Here is a 15,055-nt window from a genome sequence, read left to right on the forward strand (position 1 = left end):
TATCTATGATATTATTTCTTTCTATTTAATTGATTAATTATTTATGATCTTTGAAAATATCTCCTATACATTTTACTATTGATTGTAAATTTTTTTAATTTTTAATTAATTTTTATATTTTTAGGAAATGGCCTTTTTAGCGATCACAACAAATTATATGTTATTCAATTTATTTTGTTGAATATATTATTAATTTGTGATTATTTACAAGAATTTTTTTTATTTAAAATTAACCGTTAATTAAACTTTTTTATACAAAAAATAAGATAAGTATATTTTCAATGAACATTTGTGAATAAAAATAAATAACTATAATTATTCTACATATATATAGCAAATAGTTATTTTGAGTAAGAAATTAAAAAAAAGTATAAAGGGAAAACTTGAATATATTATAGTGATAATTTTTCAAATTGCTCTTTTTTTTATAAGAATGCATCTAAAAAATATAAATGCATTTTTTTAAATGCAATTGCAATATATTATTTTATTTGCATATATTAATTTACTATTGATTCCTTGAAATATTCTGCCTGAAAAATTTTATTATATATATAATATTATATATATATTATATATATATATATATATATATATATATATAAAATATAATATTATATTTATATATTATATATTTTTTTATTTATATATATATAAATTTATATATTAAATAATAAATGTGTTATTAATAATAATTTATATCATTGAGAGCGATTAACCACATTCGATTTTTTAAATTTAGAAACTGTAATGACAAAAATATTTATTCAGTTCCTAATAATCATTGACAAATTACTATTATAGAAAATGATTTATAAATTATTTATAAATGACGAAAAAATTGATATATTTATTTATTTTGTATTATATAATAAAAATTCTATTAAGGCTATTAAGCTTCTATTAAGGCTCTGATGTATAATAATATATAATAATATATCCTTATTATATATAATCAACAAATATATTTTTACAGATTTAAACGAATATTTACGAAAATATTTTTGAAATATTTTAATATTAAACTAAACCAATTGCAAATAATATTAAATTTTTTGTATTAATATATATTTTCTAATATTTAATTCATAAACTTTAAGAAAAAAAATGTAATAAATGAAAATGTAATAATATAATAAATTTTTCTATCTCAAAAATTTTGAAATCATAAAAGTTTTATACATATTTCATATTTTTCAATTAATCTCAATTATCAATTAGCTCTCTTATCGATTTTAATAAAATATATTGGAAAGAATATTAAATATGTCAAATAATTTTATTCTTTATATATAATGAATTATCTTAATTTTTGAATTATTTTGAAAATTATATTATATATAATTATTATATTATATAATATTATATAATAACTATATAAATTTATATTATATATGACTATATATAACTATATATAATTATTAAATAACTATATATGAATAAATTTAAAACTTTTTCCTCATGAATTTGAATGGGATTTTTTAAAGACTTTCTTTGTGACATATATATATAATAGAAAAATTTCTATCACCCAAGGCAACTGTTTTTTTTTTGTTTAATTTGTTTTTATCCTTTTTTTTTTTTTTTTTGTATTTGAATCCATGGAATGTTTAAGTTTGTTAGCATGAATGCTAAGTATAATAATATATTATTTTTTTTCCGTCATATTAAATTTATACAAATAATTGAGAAGTGACATTAAATAATGCTGTATTTTTTTTAAGCAATTTAATTTTAAAATAGTTAACTTTTAAAAAGACTATTGCTACATTACAAAACCATTTAAGCTATATTAATCTACATCTGGCAAGAACCGGCAATAGTAATTTGACAAAGATTATTAGTATTTTAATAATAATATTTATTTTTTTATAATTAAAATAAATCAAATAAAATATTTGTATTTCTTCTTTCAATAAATACCAAAGATATTTTTAATTTTTCATTTTCATAGTATTGGCACATTAAAAATAAACAATTCATTTTTTTCTTTATCAATATCTCATTCTATAAGAATTTGAAAAGTAGAATTCAAATAATTAATAGTAACAAATGAATCAAACACTGAATATTTATAATCTTCTTTTGTTTTTTAAATTAATTTTTAATTTTTTTTGTTTTTCAAATTTTATGTATTCTAATGATTTTTGCTGCTAAAAATGAGTTAATATGATTCTAAAAATATAAAATTTGATTAAAATTCATGAATTTTATGAAAATCATTTTTCAAATTTCTACAGGATAAAATGTTGACAAAAATATATGTTATATTTATAAGATATTGATAAAGAAATTAATTGTCTATAATATGGCGATGCTAAAAAATAACAGATGAAAATTGGAGATTGGTTATTTTAGCATTTGTGAAACTAGCAGTAAGAAAAAAATTTTCAAAACAAGATATAGTTTTCAAAAAGAAAACTAAAAAGTATTAAAGATAATATTAAAATTAACATACAAATTCTATATACAATTATAAACAATATCATATTATAAAAGAATTGGAATTAAATAAAAATACTGTTTTGCAATGATTATATTTTATTCAATAAATCATGATTAACTGGTTAAATAATTATTATGAAGTTATTGGAAGAAAAGTGATTGAATCATCATTATGATTGAATCATAAAAATAGATCAAATACTCAAAATTTAAAAGATAAAAATACACAAAAAACAATGAATATTTGGTAGTATCAAATAGGAAAAAGACAAGACATTATAGTTGTCTGTTGAAAACAAAGATAAAACTTTAGTTATTATCATAAAAAAATAGATTAAGTTAAATACTGTTATCACATCTGATAAAAATTAAAAATCTATGATATTAGAAAAGAAGAAATTTAAAATTTTAACATTCAATCATAAAGTTTGTAGATGTTATTATTAATATTCATATCAATACTTGGAGATATATAAAACATTTTTTTTATTAAAATATTATCAGTTATATTATTTTACACATATTCATATTAATTAATTCATATTAATATTTTACACATATTCATCTTATCTTTTTTACAAAATATAATAATTTGTATTATCTATTTCTAACAAGAAGAATAATTTCATTAGCTATTTAAATTATTATATTTATATTATTTTTATTATTATTTTTTATTATTATTTTTATTATATTACATTAAAATAGGCCAGAAATAAAAATTCAGATTTATTTAATAAAATATTGAATAGATAATTATTTGAAATAACAAAATAATATTTAATTGAAAATAAAAATATGCCAATTTGAATCTATTTATATATGTAATATACAATAAATGTAATAATAATGATAATCTCTTATTTCCATTATTATATAAGTACTCTCTATTATATAAGAAATCTCACTTTTTTATTGAAAAAAATTCATTTTATAGTAAATTTTAAACAACGAATTTGTGCAAATAATCAAATATAAATAATAATAATATAATATAACATATAAGAAGACGAATTGAACAATATATAATTTGGTATAATCACTAAATATATTACTTCTCTAGAAATGTTATGAGATTATGAAAAGTTTTTTGTTTTTGTTAATTAAAAAATAGAAAGAAATAAAGGTTTAGAAAAAAAGCATTGGTAAAATGAAATAAGTATGGCGATCATTTAAATTTAAGAAAAGAAAAGCACTCGCATATTGAATAAAATACAAAAATTAGATAATAATAGCAAAGAAATAAAAGAAGAAAACTGCAATAATAATGAGAAAAAAATAAATAATCTGAAATAAAAAAAACAAAGAAAAAAATAAAACAAAATTACAAATAAATTTTATAATAACATAAAAGATAAAAAAGAACTATAAATATATTATATATGTGAATGATTTAGAAAAGAAAATCTTTAGTAAAATAAAATAAACAAAAAATCTTTGTTAAAGTTATGTAAAATTAAAAAAAAAGTTGGAAAGTTATAAATTAGAAAATTATAAATTAATTTATAAAATAGTATAAAAAAATAGTATAAAATTGTAAAGTGAATTAAAAAGAATTTGACAAGCCAAAAAATCTATAAAAAAAAAACATGCAAATAGAATCCTAAAAGTAAAAAAAAAAAAAAAATATTATTTCACAGGAATCTTAAATTGAAAATAATTTAGAAAAGAAGTAATAAATAAATTATGAGAAGAAAGAATCCATTAAAGAATTGAAAGAGAAATTTACAATTTTCAATAAAACTAATTTGAAATAAAAAAAATTAAAAAGGAAAAAAAACAAAAAATAATTATTATATAAATTATATTATTATTATTATTATTATTATTATTATTATTATTATTATTATTATTATTATTATTATTATTATTATTATTATTATTATTATTATTAACAATTATTATATAAATGATTATTATTATTTATTATTATTATATAAATAAAAAAATTATTTGGGAGAAAGTAATCAAATTTAAAAGTGATTTCAGATCTGTAAGATCATTAATAGGCCATATATATGTAAATAAAAAAGAGCCACTGAAAGAATATTACAATTGTTTCTTTGATTTAGGTATGTACAAAAAATATAAAACATAAACGAGGAAATGTTTCATATATGTGGAAGAATATTATGAATATATTATGAATATTATGAAATGTATAAAAGACATAATCAATTGCAATGATATAATGATATTATAAAAATCAAAAAAAATTACAGCTATTAAAGTAAAATTAGAAAAAAACCAAGAAGATATTAAATATATAATATAAATTCAAAAATATGAAAGAAGATATATATATATCATAACAAAAATCTAAGAGATAGAGATTTCTCAAATATCAGAAGATAAAATAGAACCAAAATAAATCTTTCAATAAAAAAAGAAATATTTACATTAAAGATAAAGTTATGAGGCATAAGACAAAAAAATAGAGCAATCAATAGATTTCAATTAAAATAAATAAAAAAAATGCAGAAAAGATATAAACTTTTGATTAATAGACAATCAATATAATAACAATATATATCAAGATAACAGAAGAGATATATCATTAAAATCAACTAAAGTAGAACAAATAAAAAAAATGGAGTAAAACATTAAAATTAAATAATAAAAGTAAAAAAAAAATGGAACAATTAGGAAGACAAAGAATTGATGAAATACATTAGGATTTAGGATTCAGGATTTAATTAATCTGATAATAGAAAAAAAATCTGTAAAAACTTAATGAGTCTATATCAACTATATCAGAAAAAATAAATAGAGATAAAAAAAATGACAATATTAAATATAAACAAGAATAGAAAAAAAATATAAATAAAAAAAAAGAAATAGAAAAAAAACTAAAAAAGAAATAAAATAATTGAAAAATTCATAAATGTAATAAAAGAAAGAGAAAAATAGAAAGAGAAAAAATAAAAATGGAAAAAAATTATCAATAGTTAATTAACAAAAAATAGAAATAGAGATCAATAAAAATATGAGGAAAATATATATAAAAAAAAAAACTACAAACAAATGAAAATACAAAAACAGAAAAAAAAGAGAAATAAATATAACTTACAGAAATTTATATAACTACAACTTAAAAATAACAAACAAAAGAAATTACAAGAATAAGTACATAATAAATACAAAAACAAAAAGAATAACTAAAAATAACCAATAAATAAAGAGAAAAATATATATATATAATAAAATAGAAAAATTAATATAGTAATTATAGAATATTAAAAAATAAATATTATATAACTAAAAAATATAATAAAAAAATACAATATATTAAAAATAATAGAAACATAGTTAAGAAAACATAATAACATTTATATAATATAATATTTATATAGTATAGCAATATCAAATACAAATAAACAATAAACAAATTGAGAAATAATAAATAGAGATAAAGAATAAATAAATATATAATATATGATTTAGATAATATAATTTTAACTTAAATACTGAAATCCAGAACAAAAGAATGGAAAATATTTTTTTAAAACATAAAACTACACACACAATGGAAATAAATATATATATATAATGCAGATAAAACTTTATGAGAAACCATTGAAGAATATGATTTTTATATAACAAAATCATCATTTCATTATAGAATAGAAAAAATTAGTGAACATTAAACTGAACGTTAATTGACATTATGACAATAAGCAAAACAATGGAGACTGATCATCAAATTGTAATTATAAAAATCTATAGATCAATAAAAAAAACTAATATAAGATACTATCGCAATGAGCAAGTATCTGATAATCTGATCATCAAATTATAATTATAAAAATCCATAGATAAATAAAAATAATAAATAAAAAATTAATCAAATTAAAGAAAATTTAACAAAAATAAAATAAATTAAAAAAAATATAGAAATATTATAAATATTAAAAAAGTCAGAAATGCAATTCTGAAAACTATATCAATATAATAATATCAATTATGGAGAAATATGAAATCTTTAAGAAAATAATAGAAAATATTATTAAAAAATCATTTATTAAAGAAATATAAAAAATGAATGAAAGAAAGACAAGAAATAAATAAGTAATTTAATAGAAATAAAAACGAGAAAAATCAAGAAGATATATTTGGTAGAATAAAGAATGCGAAAAAGCAGATAGAAAAAAAAATAAATTTAGAGAAGATATAAAAACTAATACGAGAAAGATAGAAAAAATGAAGAAAAGCGATTAAAAATATAAGAAAATTAAGGAAGGAAAAAAGTAGGGATGAATTTTATTTATTTTATGAATTTTATTTTTTTATTAAGAATATAAACTTTCAGATTAGCGTTTCAATAAAATAGCAAAAGATAACAATTTGACTTTAACAGATAATTTATGTATAGTTACAGATTAAAGAAGAAATATTAAAAAAAAAATAAATAAATATGATGAAGGCTCTTCTAACAAGTAAAGAAGCACTATACTTGATTCAGGAGCTATCAGCTCTGTTTATTAACAAATTATATAATAAATTTTTTAATCGTTTCGATGCTCATAATCATATTTTATGTTTAATTTTACTGATTATACATATAATAGTGATTTGTTCATGATGAAATTTATGCAGTTTTTCGAGTAGAAAAAAAAATAAGAAGAGAATCAAAATCTAAATATGTATAATTCTCGAAGAGAAATAAATTCGACTAAAGTATACTCTTAAATAATTAATAAAAAGATTTTAGATATATGTTGACAAAAATTTAAATATATATATATAGGAAAAAAAAAAGATTTCGAGAAATTGGATTAAGATCAATAATGATATTAAATCACAAATTAGATAAGAAATGTCTTTCATCAATAGTTCTAATAAATTACTTAGCGAAAATTATAGAATGAATTATCAACAACAATTCATAAACTAGGCAAAAAGAAAAAAATACTGTATAATAAAATAATAATATTGAAAATCTAAAGGAAATAAATTCAAAAATATCAGCAGAAAACATAAATAATTTTAAAGAAAAACTGTAGATAATATAATAAAATTTTTAGGAATAAAATTAAAAGATTAATACGATAAGAAAATGACAAATAAAACAATAGAAACTTAAATAAAAAAAAAGGCAAAAAGTAGATTATTAAAATATAGAGCTAAAACTAATATTATGGTTTATATCAATATCAATATTACATCAATAATTTGTATCGAAACGATACAATTATACCGAAATAAATAATTATCAAAATCATTAAAATATTTAAATCTATATATTAGCAAATATATTATAAAAAAGAAATGTGTTAGAATTAAAAAAATATCAAAACTAATATTTTTTATAAGATATTATTTTAGTTTACTATAAATTTTTAAAGTTCAAATAAAGTTCAAATTTTTATGATTTTATGCAAAAAATAGTTATAATTTCATTTAATTTTGAATATTATTTTATTATATTAAATTAATTAATTAAATAAATAGTTCATATTTGTACAATAAATATTATATCGAAAAAAATAAATTTGAATTTATTTCTATTATAATTAACAAAGATATAAATCATTAGTTAAACATATATATATTTGTATCAGAATATATTTTTGTGAATATATTTCTACACTTGATTTAGAAAAAATTCTATCTTTTCCAAAACTAAGTATATATATATATATTTATTAGTTTATTTATTAGAAGCTTATTCTTTTTAATGATAATAAAGAAAACATGTTTATATATATAATTATTATATATATATTATGTATATATATAGAATTATACTAATTCTTATAGTATATTAGAGAGCTTTTAGTTAGATCTATGTTTATTATATATTCAGATTGTTGTGCAATTCTAACAGAATTAAACAGAAATATTAAATTAAGTTTATTTTTATTAAAATTTAGGGATTAATGCTGCATAGAACAGAAATGTTAAATTAAATTTATCTTTATTAAAATTAATACAAGATCCATTAATGCTGTTTTTTATCAACAAAAAATTTCTTGTATTTGCAAAATGATTTGGTTTATTAAAAAAATAATTTATTAAAATAATTCATTAATAAAAATAATTCATTTAATATAATAAAATTATAATAAGAAAACAAATTTGTAAAAGAAAAAGATCAGATAAATCAGTTCATTATAAAATGAATAAGATTTTGTAAAAATCAACCGTATTCCAGCTTCTATAAAGAAATAAAATACTTTTTCTTCATTTACAAAATGATTTTTTATTTTTATGAAATAAAAATTAATGAATATAAAAAAATATAATGAATATAATGAATATAATGAATATAAAAATTAACGATAAAGAAAGATTTTCAAATTTATTAAATGTTGTATAAACTGGAATAAAGTAAAGAAATAAAAAAAAAGAAACATATGCTTGATCTATTATAATAAATTCTGCTACATTGTTATTTATTTTATCTAAATTTGCCAAAAATAAATAAAAAATATGAAAAACATCAACTTTAAAAATAAATTAAATTAGACATTGATGCAAAAAAAAAGCTTTTATGAAACTAACACATATGAAAATAACATATATACATAGATTGATTTATTCAAATCTTTCAAGGAATATTTGATATAAATCATAATTTTTTTTTATTCAACAAACTATGAAAATTTTTTTTTTATAAATTAAAAATTTTCTTTTTTAAATTCTTTATATGATAGTAATATGATAGAATGTATATAAAAATTGTATTTGCATCATTATTGACATTATTTTTATAATTAATTTGTAAAAATCTTATTTCTCGATTATCTCGATTTTAATACTAATAGATTTGAATCTTTAATTAAATTTTAAGTTTATGAAATATGTTTCATTTTAATATAATTTTATTACAATATTATAATTTTATTATAATATTATTATAGATTTTTTAAAATGAAATATTTAAACTAGAAAATAATGAAATCATATTTTGAAGTGCGATATTATTGATTAGATTATCCATATACTATAATTAAATGTATAAATTTATTTAATATATCCTATTTAATGCTTTCATTATTACAATTTGTAAATTCTATTTCTTTATTTCTTTATTTTTTTTGATTGCAAAATTCAGCAGAATGAAAATTAAATTGAAAAATGAATATCTTGACAAATTGTTAATATTTTTTCTGAAAATATGAATCTATAAAATCTATATGAAAATATAAAATAACAAATTCTTACGTTTGCTTTTTTAAATAAAAGAAATTTAGTATATATAATTAATTAATTAAATATATTAATTAAATATCCTAATTTTTATATTATAATTTATTTGTTTCATTATAATTGTATTGTGAAAATTATAATTAATTTGTAAACAGTATTTATTTTTTTATAACCAATTTTTTCTACGTATATATACTAATACTAATACTAATAAATTATAAAATAAAATAAAATAAAAAATAAACTAATAAACTAAAGACAATAAACTAATGATATAGTAAAAAACAAAAAATAATATTTAATAAACTAATAAATTTAAAACTAATAAAAAATCTTTTATTACTATTATTCATATTCTACATTACAAAAAATCATCTTATTATTAAAATTCAGACTTTATTAAAAGTTTGTTTGTATATAAAGCATAATGGACATGAAGCAATTATTTTTGCCGATAAGGAATCTTTTTGTGAAAGTGAAATTATCTTTCTAAGGTTTCTTTATTTTCTTTTCAATTTTTGATATAATTCATCTAAATATATTTTTCATAACAAAGTGATAAAGTATTAAAAACTAACATTTTATATAAAATTTTGATTTAACGTATTAAAAACGTATATAAAAATTATTGAAAATAATAAAAAAATATTAAAACTTTGTACATTGATTTTAAATAATATTGCTAAAAAAATTGCCTTACATTTTTTTAGAGATGAAATCAATGTTCAACATTTTTCCTTTTTTCTTCAAGTTTACAATTATACAAGATAGAATATAATTTTATATTATAAAATGTTTAATTTAATATTTTGTTGTTTCTTTACTTAATACTCTATCTCTTCTTTATTTAATACTCTATCATTCTTTCAAAAAGATTTCCTACAAAAATAATTACTCATTGCATAATTTATGTTCTATATATCATGAATTATATATTCTCATACGAATTTTCAATAAAATATTCGGGTAAAATGAATTTCTTTGTAATATAGAATATAAATATTTTTTCGACAATATATTCGTTCAAAATTTGATCATCATCAAATACTAGTGTTGATATGCTCATCATTGATTTCAAGAAAAATCTTTATTTTACATTCCATTTTATCGTTGAAGTGTGAGCACAAAAAAAAATATTTCAATTACCAAAAATATTACAATCACAAATATTATAACAGAATTCTATTTTTAAAATTTAATTCTATCAGAATAATAAAGAAAAAACAAATAACAAATAATAATATTGATATACTGATTCCAAAAATATTTCAGCCAAAGTAGTAAAAAAATTAAAAGTAAACATAAAATAATAAAAATAAAAAAAAAGAACATTTGGATAGAGAGAACAGTAATTTAAAAAAGGACAAGAATTAAAAAAAGTAGAAAAAAAAGAAAAATAATAATACAAAAACCAATAAGAAAAAAAGAAAAAAAATTTTTTTTTTAAATTTATTTAAATTCTAATCCATATTAGAATAACGAAAGAACGAACAAAAGAGTCAAAGGAGGAAATAAATATGCACAAAAATCGAAGTATTTACAAAAATCAAAGATATAAAAGTACATTTACTGAAAGCATAAAAAATCACAACAAACAAAAAACTAAATAACTATATAATATTATAATAAAGAAAAAAACAAAAAGATTAATGATTTAACAAGAAGAATAAAAAAAAATAATTATTATTATACAAAGAATCAGAAAGAATATAACAATTTGATATATAAATGGAAAGCAACATTAATTAAATAATTAATCAGATGATAGGGATATGAAAAACATTAAAAGAAAAAGAATAAAATTGAAAAAGAAATTGAAAAAACAATAATAGAACTAATACAACATTTTTATATAACAAAAATTAATATTATTTTTATTTTTGAAGATAAGAAAAAAAAGAAAAAGAAAAGAAAAGAAAGAAAAATCTTAGAAATTAAGAATTAAACTTAAGATCAAAAAAATTTCAATCAAATTAATGAATAATGAAAAAGATTTCAAATTAATTAAAAAAGAAGAGAAAAAGAAAGATTTGGGAAAAAATAAAGAAAGAAAATAGAAAAGATTAAAGGAGAAAAGGAAAAGAAATTAGGATTAACTGGAAACTAAATGAATAATTTACAAAATTTAAAATAAAAAAAATGGAAAAACTAACAGAATTCAAATAAAAAATTACAAAAAATATTATAAACATGCAAATGAAATTAATAATCATATAAAGTTCAGAATTTGAGAAAAAAAAATATAATATATAATATATAATATATAAATTGTGAGATATAAACATATAGCATATAAATTAATTATAAAATATATAATTTATAAAAATTTATAAAGTTTATTTATAAATTTATATAGATATAAAATATAAATAAAAAAAGCTATCATTTTATATAATATAATATTATATATAAATATAAAATTTTATAAAATATAAGTGGACGAACTATTTTTTTAATATTTTATATTTAATTAGAGTAATACTTTACTTTAATTTTAATACTTTGAACATAAAAATGTATAGATATAAAAAAAAGATTCAATAAGTAAGAAGCATGTAAATGATAGAAATATATAATTGGATATAATTAAAAAATTGTAATAATGCAATACTAATAAATGAAATATTCGAAAAGCGAGCATAAAATAAAAAAAGAATTGAAATGAAGACAAACATTTTTTTTCAAAGAAGAATTTTTTTTTCTTTCGGAATTTTGTATTAAAGAGAGAACAATAAACTAAATTAAATTGTCTTAATATCAAATTCAATGTCATAACAATGAACATGACATGAAAGATTTAATTTTTACAAAGATATTTTAATGTAATATAAGAAGTAAGAATTTATTAAGATATAAAAATGTACTTCATAATTTTACGATATATTTATTATTCAATTTATTTATTCTTATTTATTCTATTTATATATAATATTTATTTAAATGATTAACACATTTGTTTTGTATTAATTTAATATAAATTGATTAAATCCTTTGAATATAGTTTATAAATATTTTTTCAAAATTATAATATCAATTTTTGTTACTAAATTATATATTTATAAAAAAAATTAATGTTTCTTATCAATAAATGAAAAATAAGATAATTTCAATCATATATTACTAGGTAATGAAAAATAACTAGAAATTCTATTAATGTTTTAAATTGCATATTTATTGTTCGACTTAAAACGTTATCTATTATAATTTTAAATTTTATTATAAATTTTATAAATTTTTTTATTATATATTTTTTAATATTAATCAGTATTACTTAATTAATTAAATATCAAATTATAATATACGGAATATATATTGAAAAAAAATATTTCAACAATATTATCAATAAATTAAATACAAATTATAATGATACACTATTTATGAAATAGAAAACTATTTTTTTCATATTAATTTATTTATAGAATTATTTATAAAATTATTCATTATTAATATAAATAAATAAATTGATGATATAAATTTAAAAAATTCATAAATTTTATTTTATAAAAATAAATATTTGACAAAATTAAATATAATAATATATTGTTTATAACAAATTTTAATTTTGGAAAGTATTAAAATTTCTCAAAACCAATAACTAGAAATTGCTGCATATTATAATTTCGTTTTCTGATTTTTAATTTGTTGACTTATGCATAAAGAAAATCTATATATATATGAATTTAATTTTTATGTATCTTATAAATTATATATCTTATAAATATTATAAATATTATATAAATATTTTTTTAAGTACTAATTGTTTAAAAAACAAAATAAATACATAATATAAAAAGAATTTCGATAGATATAGTAGTATATAGAGATTTAATATTTTATTTAATTTGCATAATTTTAAAGAATTAAATTATTAAATTTTTTGTGCTATTTTCTGTATATTTTATATATTCTTTTCTTGTTTTTCAAAATAATATATGAAGATCATTCTTTCATGCTGATAATGGCAGTAAATTTAAATTATCATCGAAAGCAGATTATTACATTAAAATTTGCATTATATTTATGAATTGTACTTACGTCTGAAATAAAAAAAAAAAAAGATAAAAAAATAATAAAATATACATGTATTTGCGTATATATATTTAAAATGAAAATATATAATACATAAAAAAATGTAAAAAAAATATATTTATATTTATATATTATATTTATATTTATATTATATATTTATATGCATATTCGTATAATTTTATATATTACTATACTTAAACATAATTTGAACTTTAAATACTATAAGTAAAATATATAAAAAAATATAAATATAAGAATATTTATCCTCATCGAGAATCAAGTATTTTTCTATCTATTATTTTATTTATACATATTTAAAAAAATTTTTTAAATGAAAAAAACACTAAAAAAATATTATACATTATACAAATATTATATTCATTATTATATTCATTTTTGAAGATGTAAAAATTCATGATAGACTAGCGGCATTTTTTAGCTAATATTAAATTTTCTGAAAAATTTCATGAGATATTCATGAGAATTTCATTTATAAGAAGATATTTTATTCTAATTTCTAATCATTATTTTTTTAAAATTAATTATTTATTTGAATAATAATTTTTATAATGTAAATGAAATTAAATATAAGATAATATATTTATGATAATTGAAATTCATTAATTACTCTACTTAAATATAAAACTTTTATCAATATTTATTGATATAATATTATTATAATAAATAATAAATATTGTTATAAAAAAAATCAAGTTACTAATATGTGTTTGTAAAATCTTTGTCTATAGAAATAATTTTTATCTTTATTACAAATATAAAACAATTTTTTTTCTTTATAGAGTTTTGTATTTTATATTTTCAATATATCACCAATATAAAAAATTAGGATCTTGTTAAGATTTTTCAAAAATCTTAGGACTTTCTATTAATTTCATTAGATAAAGATGAATCACACTTATATTGACATTTGAAATTTATATATTTTGTATAAAAAAATTATTAAATATAAAATACGATCATTTCAATTTCTAAAAACAACAAGCAACGTTCAAAGAGAATTCGAAAGACACATTCGCCTCAAAGTATAGTAAGTTTTGACGGGTCAGTAACTCCAAAAATATTTATGTCGTCCTCAACTATTCTTACTCCCGCGACATGGATATTTTCGGCTAATGTTGGGTAACCCCAGTATCCCAATGTTTCTTTTCTTTTTTTGTTAAAAAATTTATCATTAAATAAAAAAAACTGCAATGAATTATGAAAACATTTCTTAACAATTTTTTCTTTATAAAATTGTTTACAATTTCTTCATTTATAATATTTAAAAAAATATTGATAACAATTTTGAATTGATAAAATATTTTAATATATATATTTTTTAATATATACATATTTCATGAATTTTTTAATAGAAATAAATTGATGTATAAAAATAATTGTAATTAATAATTTAACGTGCTAATTAGAA

This window comes from Apis cerana, linkage group LG1 (genome assembly GCF_029169275.1).
Source record: "Apis cerana isolate GH-2021 linkage group LG1, AcerK_1.0, whole genome shotgun sequence".
NCBI classification, from domain to species: Eukaryota; Metazoa; Arthropoda; class Insecta; order Hymenoptera; family Apidae; genus Apis; species Apis cerana.